General features: G+C 41.2%; 1 pseudogene; it reads left to right on the top strand.

Annotated features, from left to right (window-relative positions):
* The first annotated feature begins 11,577 nt into the window (after nucleotides 1–11,577).
* LOC118852450 lies at nucleotides 11,578–11,677 on the top strand (annotated as a pseudogene).
* The last annotated feature ends 1,500 nt before the right edge of the window (nucleotides 11,678–13,177 follow it).

Below are 13,177 nucleotides of genomic sequence, written 5' to 3'. Positions count from 1 at the left end.
GCTCTTGCTTCATGACTAGCCCATATCAGTTACCAATCACATACATCATGGAGCATGCCTGTTGTAGCTGCATTCCCTATTTGGCCAGGTTTTCTTTGCCACTATATTTTCCTTCCACTATTAGGTGTCAGAGAAAAGTTGGAAGGCTAAAGTTGAATTGTGTCAAATAAGGCAAGACAACCAGCATTTATTAAGGACTCATTGTGTACCAGGCATTGTACCAAGCAAGTTCTGGGGATACAAGTACAGGCCCTGCCCTTAAGGAGCTCACGTTCAGAAAAAACACAAAAGGGAACTGAAAAGGAAGGGAAAGGTGAAGATACTCAGTGTGAGAACAATGTACTAAAGTCTGGAGAAGGAATCTTCTAAGGTTGACCTTCTGATATCCTGTGGAATGGGACACTTTGATAAAAAGAGAATGTTGTACACTGAGGGAAGAAGGGAATTATTGGAAGACCCTAAGGAGAACACCCAAGAAACATGCCTGCACTCCGGTGAAGTAGCTACCTGTTAGGAAAAGAAAGTATCCATGAAAGCGTTTACGTGGTGATCACTAGCCAAATTCAAATGTGATAATCCAAGATACAGACTGCCTCAGACCCTGTGCCTTTGAGACTAAAAGAACTGCGGATTGATCCCCTTTGGGGTGGGAGGAGTTGAGATTTCAGACCTTACTAGGTGCTGGTTGCTCACAAGTTTTGAAGTAGATATTGTTAATTTTATTTTCCCCATAGTAAAGCCCCCTATAGTAAATCACCCAAAGTTGGGACAGAGATTAGAATCTCAATGGAATGGGAGCTGAGCCATTTGATAAATTACAAATTATTGTCAGGAATATAGTGAGATCCTTAGAACCTCTGAATGCAAGGAGAAAAACCTAAGTTGATTTAAACTGGCATTTTATGCAAGCATCATTGAGAGAGGTAGTAAAGCTCAAAGTTTGAATGCCATCCATTGTTTTGATTAAATGTAACAATCTTCTTCCCCAATTTTGGTGGTGATAGTGGTGGTAGTGGTGTATTTTTTGTTGTTTTGTTTTTTCCTTTTAAGCATATCTAATTAGTTAGATTGGCTAGACTCTACCACCTGATGACCAACCCATAGAACTCTAAGTAGTCACCTTAGATACTGGCTTTTTAGAGCTATTTATAGATGAAATATTCTAATAGGATATGGTGTTTTATAAGTTGTTTATTGCTTTATCAGCCGTTGATGGTAATAGATGAACTTCAGCAACAGAGAGTAGTTTAGGGTCCTTAAAAGCACAAAACAACTACCAAAATATTCTGTTCCATTCTGAGCCTAGCTCTATGACCATCCTTAGCAACTATCCAAGGCATAGTGGATCAGTGGTGGCCAATGTATCAAGTCCATTCGACACAAAGTTTGTCCCCCTGGAGAATGTCTGCAAGGATCAAGTTAAAAGAAGGGCTAGCAGGATGGGTTGGAGGGATGGAGTACTGCTATTCCCAGAGCTCTTGGGTGCTGGGGTCCTGGGATGTCTCCATCAAGATCTGAGAGGAAGCAATGGTCAAGATGGTGGAGGTAGCTTTCTCACCTAACACATGCCCTGTCAAGATGGCGTCCTTCCCTTGGGTTGTTTTGTTGCTTCATTGAATCAATGACTAAATGTTGTGGTATAAATTTCATGTCAACTGCAAGGGTGAATGTAAAGTATTTTGTCAGTTTTTGACGTGACCTGCCAAACTGAAAGGGAAGTCAACATAGGCCCAGAGATGGAATGATGGAAGTATGTCTATTATGCTAGGACCAACCTTACTACGTTCTGAGACTCCTCACCAGATTGACCATAGGTGAGAGGGGAGGGGAGATTAATTTTTCAGTTATAACATCTTTCAAAGACCATCCACTCAGTAGTAAAGAGATTTCAATCTGTAGGGGTGGAGGAAGTACCCAGATTAATGAAATCACAGATTCCTGGTTTATTAAAGCAAGTGTGGTTTGTTTCAAAGTAGTCTGGGCTGTGAGGGTAGAATGAAAGGGTGAAGATTTTAGATGGGTTATCTCAAGATTGCTTTCTTTTGGTAATGTCCCAGAATACGTGCTATTCGCTATGAGTGGCCAGAAAGTGAATATCCCTAAAGGAGAAGCATAGATGGAATCCACCAGCTGTTTAGTAATTGTTCTTGTCGTCTCATAGGACAGGAAGCAGGGAGTGATTTATCTTCCTGAATTAAGGGCCTTTCCATTCTTGCTGCAAAGCATAAACATCAGTGACACTGCAGTGAACAGAAAAGGCGAGTAGGGAGCCACAGCTTTGGGGACAACTAAACTGAACTTTCCACCAGGTTTTAAAGAGTCACCAGGGCTTTGAAAAACTGCCTTCCTTTGAATCTGTTCCCACTGAAAACAAAGAGGAAAATAAAAGCATATTTCTGTGCAAGTGTACCAACGGCTTTCGTCCAGGGCAATTGTCACAAACATCAAAACCCACAAGAAAATTTCAGTGCTGTTTGATCTTGTGATGTTTGTAGCCTAAGAAATTTGGGCATCAGGATCTGATCACCTGGATGCATTCCTCAGTTGTACCATAAAAATATTCCTGGCAACATATTTCAGTGTAGCACTGAAGTCAGAGAGGTCCAGGATTTCTGGGGGCAAACAGAGTCAGTCTAGAACTCTTTCCACTCTACTAAGTAAGGAACAGAGAGTTAGCCCCTGAGTGAGGAAGACCTGGGTTCAAGACCTACCTCTGACACACAGTGGTTGTATGATCCTGGGCAAATCCAAAGCCCCCAGTAACGGAGACCACATGAGTTCTGTAGTATGTGCCAATCTGTTCTGGGAAATGGAGTTTTCTCTTCCTCATTTCCACATATCAATAACAATCAATAAAGCCAAACAACAAAACACACATTGCTCTCTGCATGGTAACTGATTATATTGTCAAGGTCACAAAAACTAACTCTATGAGGTTCTGCCCTGGACTTCTTCCTCTTATCCCTCTGTCATAACTTCATTAGCTCACAAGGGATTAATTATCATCTCCCTACAGATGATTCCCAAATCTACATATCCAACATCAGATTCCCCCCTTAGCTTCAGGCCCAAGTCACCCATTTCCTATTGGACATAACAAATTGAATGTCCTGGAGACAACTTAAACTCTTACTTAAAGCTAAATGCCTTATCTTTCCCCTTTAATCTTCCACTCTTCCAAGCTTTCCTATTACCATTAAAGGCACCACCATCTTTATAGTGTCTCAGGTTTCTAATTTGGTATTATTCTTGCCTCTTCACTCTCCCTCACTCCACATATATAATCAGTTGCCAAATTTTGCTATTGCTGCCTTCATAACATTTCTTGCATCCAAGTCCTTCTTTTCACTCATAGATACCACTTTAGCTCAGGCCCTCTTCACCCCTTGCCTAAATCAATGCAACAGTCTCCTAATTGGTCTCCCTTCATCAGTCTCTCTCCACTCTAGTCCAACCTCTATACTGCTGCCAAAGTAATTTTCTTTTCTTGCCAAAGTGCATATCCAAGAACTTGGCTCCCCTACCCAATCACCTCTAATGGTTTTCTCTTTCCTCTAAGATCAAATACAAATTACTCTGTTCAGCTTTTAAAGCCCTATACAGCATGGCCCTAACTTATCTTTCCAGCCTAATTGGACATTACTCTCCATCCCACATTTTGCCGTCCAGCAAAATTGTCCTCCTCTCTTTTCCTCACACATATCACTCCATAAACATCTCCATGTCTTTGTACCACCCCTCATCCACAGAATGCTCTCCTTCCTTATCTCTGCCTGGTAGAGTCCCTCCCTTCCTCTGATATGCAGGTCAGGTATCACCTTTTGCATGAAGCCTTTCTGATCACCCAAATTGCTACTACCCTCCCTCTCAAATTACTTTGTATATATTAGAAATTTATTAACTTTATATTTATGAGCTATATATGTGTATGTGTTTATACACATATATTTTTATATGTACTGGTCTCCTACATTAGAATATATGCCCATCATAGATGGCGGCTGGTAAGCAGGAACTAGCATGAGCTCCGTACCGAGTCCCTCCAAAAACCTATAAAAAATGGCTCTGAACCAATTCTAGAACGGCAGAACCCACAAAACAGCAGAGGGAAGCAGGGCTCCAGCCCAGGACAGCCTGGATGGTCTCTGGGTGAGGTCTATCCCACACGGAGCTGGGAGCTGTTAAATAAATTTTAAAAAAAAGAATATATGCCCATCGAAAGCAGGGATTTTTTCTTTTTTTTAAGTTTTTTTAAAATTTATTTATTTAACATATTTAGTTTTCAGCATTGATTCTCACAAGAGTTTGAATTACAAATTTTCTCCCCATTTCTACCCTCCCCCCACTCCAAGATGATGTATATTCTGGTTGCCTTGTTCCCTATTCAGCCCTCCCTTCTGTCACCCCACTCCCCTCCCATCCCCTTTTCCCTTCCTTTCTTGTAGGGCAAGATAAATTTCTATGCCCCATTGCCTGTGTATCTTATTTCCTAGTTGCATGCAAAAACTTTTTTTTGTTGTTTTTAAACATCTGTTTTTAAAACTTTGAGTTCCAAATTCTCTCCCCTCTTCCCTTCCCACCCACTCTCCCTAAGAAGTCAAGCAATTCAACATAGGCCACATGTGTATCATTATGTATAACCCTTCCACAATACTCATGTTGTGAAAGACTAACTATATTTTCCTCCTTCCCAACCCATCCCCCTTTATTGAATTTTCTCCCTTGACCCTGTCCCCTTTCCAAAGTGTTTGTTTTTTGATTACCTCCACCCCATCTGCCCTCCCCTCCATCATCCCCCACTTTTTTTATCTTCTTCCTCCTTCTTTCCTGTGGGGTAAGATACCCAATGGAGTATGTATGGTATTCCCTCCTCAGGCCAAATCTGGTGAGAGCAAGATTCACTCATTCCCCCCTCACCTGCCCTCTCCCCTCCTCCCACAGAACTGCTTCCTCTTGCCACCCTTATGCGAGATAATCCACCCCATTCTATCTCTCCCTATCTCCCTCTCTCAATATATTCCTGTCTCATCCCTTAATTTGATTTTATTTCTTTTAGATATCTTCCCTTCATCTTCAACTCCCCCTGTGTCCTCTCTCTCTCTCTCTCTCTGTCTCTCTCTCTCTCTGTCTCTCTCTCCGTATATATATATATATATATATATATATATATATACACACACACATACATATATATGTATATATACATACATATATATGTATATACATACATATATGTATATATATACACATACATATATACATACATGCACATTTGCTTATATATATATATACATAAACATATATATGCATATTCCTTTCAGCTACTATGATATTGAGGTCTCATGAATCATACACATCATCTTTCTTTGTAAACAAAACAGTTCAACTTTAGTAAGTCCCTTATGATTTCTCTTTCTTGTTTACCTTTTCATGCTTCTCTTGATTCTTGTGTTTGAAAGTCAAATTTTCTATTCAGCTCTGGTCTTTTCACTGAGAAAGCTTGAAAGTCCTCTATTTTATTGAAAATCCATATTTTGCCTTGGAGCATGATACTCAGTTTTGCTGGGTAGGTGATTCTAGGTTTTAATCCTAGCTCCATTGACCTCCGGAATATCGTATTCCAAGCCCTTCGATCTCTTAATGTAGAAGCTGCCAGATCTTGGGTATTCTGATTATGTTTCCACAATACTCAAATTGTTTCTTTCTGGCTGCTTGCAGTATTTTCTCCTTGATCTGGGAGCTCTGGAATTTGGCAACAATATTCCTAGGAGATTTCTTTTTGGGATCTATTTGAGGAGGCGATCGATGGATTCTTTCAATTTCTATTTTGCCCTGTGGCTCTAGAATATTAGGGCAGTTCTCCTTGATAATTTCTTGAAAAATGATATCATGGCTTTCAGGTAGTCCAATAATTTTTAAATTCTCTCTCCTGGATCTATTTTCCAGGTCAGTGGTTTTTCCAATGAGATGTTTCACATTGTCTTCCATTTTTTCATTCCTTTGGTTCTGTTTTATAATATCTTGATTTCTTATAAAGTCACTAGCTTCCACTTGCTCCATTCTAATTTTTAAGGTAGTATTTTCTTCAATGGTCCATTGGACCTCCTTTTCCATTTGGCTAATTCTGCCTTTCAAGGCATTCTTCTCCTCATTGGCTTTTTGGAGCTCTTTTGCCATTTGAGTTAGTCTGTTTTTTAAGGTGTTGTTTCCTTCAGTGTATTTTTCAGTATTTTTTTGGGTCTTCTTTAGCAAGTCTTTGACTTGTTTTTCATGGTTTTCTTGCATCCTTCTCATTTCTCTTCCCAATTTTTCCTCTACTTCTCTAACTTGCTTTTCCAAATCCTTTTTGAGCTCTTCCATGGCCTGGGACCAGTTCATGTTTTTCTTGGAGGCTTTTGGTGTAGGCTCTTGCACTTTGTTGACTTCTTTAGGCTGGATATTTTAGTCTTCTTTGTCACCAAAGAAAGAACACAAAGTCTGAGACTGAATCTGGGTGTGTTTTCGCTGCCTGGCCATATTCCCAACCAACTAACCTGACCCTTGAATTTTTCAGCGGGGTATGACTGCTTATAGACTAAAGAGTTCTATGTTCCAAGTTTGGGGGCGGTGTGCCAGCTCTGCCACACCAGCACTACTCCTTCCCCAAGAACCCCCAACCCAGACTGGGCTTAGATCTTCAGCAGGCTGTGCACTCCTGCTCTGATCCGCCACTTAATTCCTCCCACCAGGTGGGCCTGGGGCTGGAAGCAACAGCAGCTGTAGCTGCCCCACCTCCGCTGCCCCAGGGGCGGTGGCCGAACCAGGAACTTCTTCCACTCCTGCAGCTTTTCCCACTAACCTTCTCTGCTGCCTTTGGTGTTTGTGGGTTGAGAAGTCTGGTAACTGCTGCAGCTCACTGATTCAGGGCGCTAGGGCCTTTTCTGCCCAGCTCCTGGTCTGGTTGGTCCGAGCCACTCACGCTGGGCTCTGCTCTGCTCCGCTCCCAGCTCCCAGATCCCAGCTCCCAGCTCCATGTGGGATAGACCTTACCCAGAGACCATCCAGGCTGTCCTGGACTGGAGCCCTGCTTGCCTCCGCTGTTTTGTGGGTTCTGCAGTTCTAGAATTGGTTCAGAGCCATTTTTTATAGGTTTTTGGAGGGACTTGGCAGGGAGCTCACGCTAGTCCCTAATTTCCAGCCGCCATCTTGGCTCCACCCCGGATTTTTTCTTTACTCTTTGTATTCATACCCTGAACACATAGCACAGTGAAAACAAAATAATTAAAATATATAAATAAATATAATATATAAAAATACATATAAATGTAATATATAGTTCTTGGTATTTTTAAGTCACAAACTTAAGGTTAGGAACCTCTGAACTAGAGAAAGTGCATTGCATGGATCCCTTGTGGCAGTTTTATGAGGTAACCTGGACAGGGGCCACACAGGATGAGCAGGCTCCCCCGGATTGCAATCTGTACCCTTAGAAGGAGTGGCCATGACAGCAAGATCCCTGATTAAAGTAAAAGGAAATGCCACTTGGCCTGGTGAAAAGAGTAATAGACTTGAGCCCAGGAGAGACCTGGGTTCAAATCTTGCCTCTGACACTAACTTGAAGACAAAGGACAGTTTTGGTTTTTTTTCTAAGCATCACCTTCCTCGTTTCTAAGATGAGAATGACAGTACTTGTATGAAACACCTGTCACAGTCAACAAGCAAATATTAAACCCTTATTATATGTCAAACAACATGTAGAAGATTCAAATGAGATAATCTTTTTTGCAAAACTTATTATTTTTTAACAAAGAATGATCCAGAGAGTTGTTTCTTTACATGTTAGCCTTCATAAACTAACTCAAATAAAGAAAATCAGATGCTAGTTTCCATCAGCAGTTGCAAAATTGGAGATCATGGGATACTTTGGCATTATTTTTTGTCCCCAGGAAGCCCAAACATTAATGTTATGCAGGGCAGGACCTAGAGATAATGGAGTAATTATCTAATTAAATGAAACTTGCCTTACGTAATTTGGAAAAGGCCTTTGGGGACTGTAGGATCCTGTGAGAAGCAGTCTGAGAAACACTGGTTTACAGGAAGAGGGATGGTCTGAAGTTTAAGGCCTCAGTTTTATTTCCAACTTTCACCAATCCTCTGGCTACCTTGTACAGTCCCCTCAGGCTCAGTTTCTTTGATGATTAGAAAAGGAGAATCTTTCCATAGAATCACAGGGCAGAATAATAGTGAGGATGCCACATCTGCTGGGAAACAAAAGGTTTCATCTCCTAGAAATCTGAGGGAGATTCTAGAGTAATAATGTTATAATTGTAACTCACCTATAACTTATTGTCTTAAAAAGTTGACTGAAATTCAGAGACCTTCAGGGACCTGCCTGTGGTCACATAGTGAGAAAGTATCAGAAGGAGTGGTACAAAGGCCTTGCTGATTCCTGGTCCAGAATGCTATCCAACTGCCTCTCTTTGGAACAATGTATTATGATGTTATGCCATTGTTTTTTTATACACATGATAAATTGTATGATAGTCGTGAGGGATTCTCACCGACCCATCCACCCTCTCTTGCTCAGTCCCCAACCCATCACTAGCATCATGGGACCAAAGATAACTGGTATGGACTAAACATGGATAATGAGAAGCTGAGTGGCCTACAAAGAAATGGTATGCACATATTTGCTGCTGTTAATACAGCACAATAACCAACTGAACTCAATAGCCCCATGATTAAGTAATACTAAAGAGAGGATTTAAGAAACTAAAGAAAGAAAAAAACATTACTTTTATAAAACAATTAAACGTCTAGATATCACAACCACAGTCACGCTGTTAAAATAACAGATATAAGTGAAAATGACCTCTTGACTAATGAGAGAAATAAATGCCACAAAGTTCAAGCATGTGTTTTATGGCTTAGGACAAGTATGGGACTATTCTCAGTCTTTATCAGGAACCCATTGGCTTGCAACGGTTGTAAAATAATATTGCTGATTTAACAAAACTGGTTATCAGTACAGCAGTGGGTGGGGGAGCTGCTAGAAAACACAGATGTATAAGAGCAAGAAGAGTCAGATGACAAGAAGAAATGAAAAGAAAGAAAAAAACCCAGCAGACCATAGATACTCCTGAAGTCTGGGACATTTAATAATAAGTAAGATTTAAGTCTGGCCTTAAAGTTTGCAAAACACATTGAATACATTGTCTTATTTACAACAGCCTTATAATAAGTCTAAGTTATGGATTATGCATATTATTATCATTGCAGAAAAGGACACTGAGGTTCAGAGGGAACCCACTATGAAGTATTAGAAATGGGATTTAAACTCACGTATTACTGACAGTACTCTCTCCACTATTCTGCCTATATAGGAACCAATAGTTTTATATACTTCTAGAAACCATCACTCTACTATGGCATAGGACAATACTTTATATTCATAAAAATTATCTTGAATTGTGATGAAAATATTGTTATGTTCAAAATACTCTAATAAAGAAGGGAAGGAAATAAGCATTGAATAAGCACCTACTGTGTGCTAGGCACTGTGTTAAACACTTTATAAATGTTATCTCACTTCATCCTCACAACAACCCTGAGAGGTAGGTGTTTTTTTTTGAGGGGGGAAGGCAGGGCAATTGGGGTTAAGTGACTTGCCCAAGGTCACACAGTTAGTAAATGTGTCAAGTGTCTGAAGCAGAATTTGAACTCAGGTCCTCCTGACTCCAGGGCCAATGCTCTACTCACAGTGCCACCTAGCTGCCCTGGTAGGTGCTGTTTTTATCGAGGCTAAGAACGTGCCCAGGTTAACAAAGCTACTAAGTGTCTAAGGTCAGATTTGAACTCAGGTCTTCCTGACTCTAGGCCCAGTATTCTACCCACTGCATTCCTTGGCTACCTCAGAGAAGGAAGGGAAATGTTGAGGAATACCTCCACAATAACAGTGTTAAAATGACATTTAGTCTGTTTGACTAGACCCCAGTATTATTTTAGAAACCCTACTGACTGTCATTAGGCTGAGAGTAACTCAGACCCTGTTTCTCCTCTCACTGGCTAAGTATCTCCCACCCTTCTAGCTTCATTTCACTAAGCCCTATTTCTATGATTCTATCTGCTTCTGTAACATTTGTTCTCTTAATATGATATTCTGTGGGAATCATTAAAGATATTGTTTGGGATATGCCTATGATGTAATTTTATTTCCTTAAGGGTAATTCCTCTTAACTTGTTCATCATTGTGTTCCCAACAATATTTACATGTGGAAAGTGTTCAACAAATATATTTTGAATGAGCGAATGAATGAACTAATGAATGAAAACAATTCAACTATCATTTAAAGAGCAGTTTCACTTATTTGAAAATTAACTCAAGTAGACCGCCTTCTTTCCTAATCTCATTCTCCAACAGTGCAGTACAAATTAGAACTTTTCACTTTAGCTCTTTGTAAAAGAGGAGTAAAGAATTCTTACCTTCACCACTGTCATGGGTACCTAAGATTTTAGTAACTTCTATCCACTGAGATAGGGCAGCTAGGTGGCACAGTGGATAGAGTGCCAAGCCTAGAGCCAGGAAGACTCCTCTTCTGAGTTCAAACATGACCTCAGACACTTACTAGCTGTGTGACTCTAGGCAAGTCACTTAACCCTGTTTGCCTTAGTTCCTTATCTGTGAAATGAGCTGGAGAAGGAAATGGCAAACCACTCCAGTATCTCGGCCAAGAAAACCCCAAATGGGGTCATGAAGAGTTGGACACAACTGAAACAACTGAGCAGCAATACAATCCACTGAGATGATGCAAGGGAAATGTACATTTTTTTAGACAGTTCACAATTTCCAAAGTGCTATGAATGCAAAAATCCACAGGAAGAGAAAATAAAACATTTCTCCAAATGCCTTGATATTATGGCAATGGACACCTTGGGATATAAATACTGTGCATTGATACTCACCATTGCTCTCAGCTGTGATCCAGCTGTTATTGTAATGCTAACCCTTGGTGTGAAACTGATGAAGGACAGCCCAAACTGGGTAGCAGGATGCAGGGAACTACATGCTGCTCACAGCTTTAGGGTCACAGAGAGGAACTTCCTGATGAGCATTACATAGGTGTGCCCAGGATACTTTTCTTGTGTGCTCTCCCAGCCTCCCTCAAGCTAAACCACAGGATGTCTACAAATACACTACAAAGCATGTTTCTCTTTGCAAACACAGCAGTTGAGCCCAAATTGGTTCAAATGAAAACTTCTGTTAGTACCTTTAGCAGTTCAGATCCCAGACCAAATTGTGAGTTAGGGAAGGTTTTTCTTCAGCATCCTCTCAACCCTGTACCACTGACCAGCCCTTTGCTTTTATTCTCCCAGTCTCCTGGGAGTCTCATGTTCGCCTCTGGGTGGTCAGAGTACCCCATGAGGTTCAGGGTAGCTGTTGTTTATCCTTCGTTTCAAAGAGGACCAACGACATCACAGGGTGATGTCTTGACTTGAGTGTGAATTGGATTTCAGTGAAGCAAAGTTGCACAAAGTCACTAGCCTCATTCTCTCTTTTAGAGTCATCAAAGTCCGGCGGCAGGACGAAACAGTCAGGGTTTGCTTTGGCAGCACATATGCTAAAATTGGAATGATACAGAGATTAGTACGGCCCCTGTGCAAGGCTGACATGCAACTTTGTGAAGCTTTCAAGGTAGCACCCCCACACTGGCAAGGCTTTCATTTTCTCTCCTTGTTTCAAAAGTGGCAGGCCATTTTTCTTATTCCTTCAGTCTTTCTGCTAGGAAATTGATCAACTACTTTGAGCATAGGTGCTAATTGCTAATAACAAGTTAATGGGCTTCCCCTCCCAGGTAACAGGGAAACATCTGCCTTCTGGTGCCCTGAAACAGTGATCAATGGCAAGCACCTCAGCTGCTTGGACAGGCTGGGAGGGAGATGCTTTGCAAGGAGTCTTGCCTCAGCATCTACTCTACCTTCTCATGTGGCCTTTCTTTGTTCCATGGTTTTTTTTTTCATTAATATGAGTGTAGCACCCCCTCCATTAAGCATATTCAGATCTGCCTTTCCTGCTTCTGGCCACATAGTGGTTAGGTTGCAAAGGCTTTGCATTTTAATATAACATGGCAAACCCTGAGTTGTCCCTTAATTGCCACCCCTCCTCCATTGGTTAAAAGAAGAGACCTTCTTCCCTCTTCTCTATAATGGAGAGTGGGGGTGGAATAGGGGACATGGGCTGGCTCTTTCCCCCCACCCAGCCTCCTTAATGTCTATATAAATAACACTAACTTACTTAATCTATTAAAGGAGGTTGAATTAAATCAGTTCTAAATTCCCATCTGAACCCATTCTGCCAACAAACAAAACCTTTTTTAGTTTTTGAGATTTAAGATTTATTTTTAAGTGTAAGAGACCCACACACAGGAAAAGCTTTTAATAAGAGTCAAGTGTATATTGAAAGCAAACACACACACACACACACACACACACACACACACTGCTGCCATAGCTACATAGTTCAGACAAAAAGTCAATGGGATTGCAATCATTCCACAACTAACCACCTGAGATTCTCATCCTCAGCTTTCCATGAATTCTCCAAAACAGAGCCAGCCAAGCTGGAGACCTTGCCTCTAGTTCCCTTAATATCTTCTGGCCACTAGGCTCTACTAGCTCTACCCTTCTGGCTGCTCCACTCAGTGATGGATGAGTCATTGTCTGGAACCCACCTACACTGAGGCTGCCTTACTAGCCTTAGGTGACTCCACCTTGAAGCTCAATGATCCACGAGCCCCTGCCTGGAATCTCCACATCATGAGAAGGCCCAGTCGTCACACCGTTGAGTCTCCATTCTTGACTCAACTGCAGCATGTTTCACTTTGACACTACCTACCTGGACTCCTGGGGATTGTAATCTGGCTGAAGTCATTATTTAATGGTTAGAATTCTCCAATTGACCCTGTATACACCCTTCATGTTGTTTCCCCCATTAGACTGTAAGCTCCTTGAGATCAGGGACTGTCTTTTGCCTTTCTTTGTATCCACAATACTTAGTACTGAACCTGGTGCATAGTAGGTGCTTAATAAATAACAAATAATCAACCCCCCCAAAAAACCTCTCCCACTAAGTTTCGACTTCCAAACTCCTGCAGGGTCAAATTGCCCCAAGAATACGGGGTCAGGCCCTTACCTGGGAACT

Source organism: Trichosurus vulpecula, chromosome 5 (genome assembly GCF_011100635.1).
Source record: "Trichosurus vulpecula isolate mTriVul1 chromosome 5, mTriVul1.pri, whole genome shotgun sequence".
In the NCBI taxonomy this organism is placed as follows: Eukaryota; Metazoa; Chordata; class Mammalia; order Diprotodontia; family Phalangeridae; genus Trichosurus; species Trichosurus vulpecula.
Note: the sequence above shows the minus strand (reverse complement) of the source record. Positions and strands in the feature narration are given on the sequence as shown.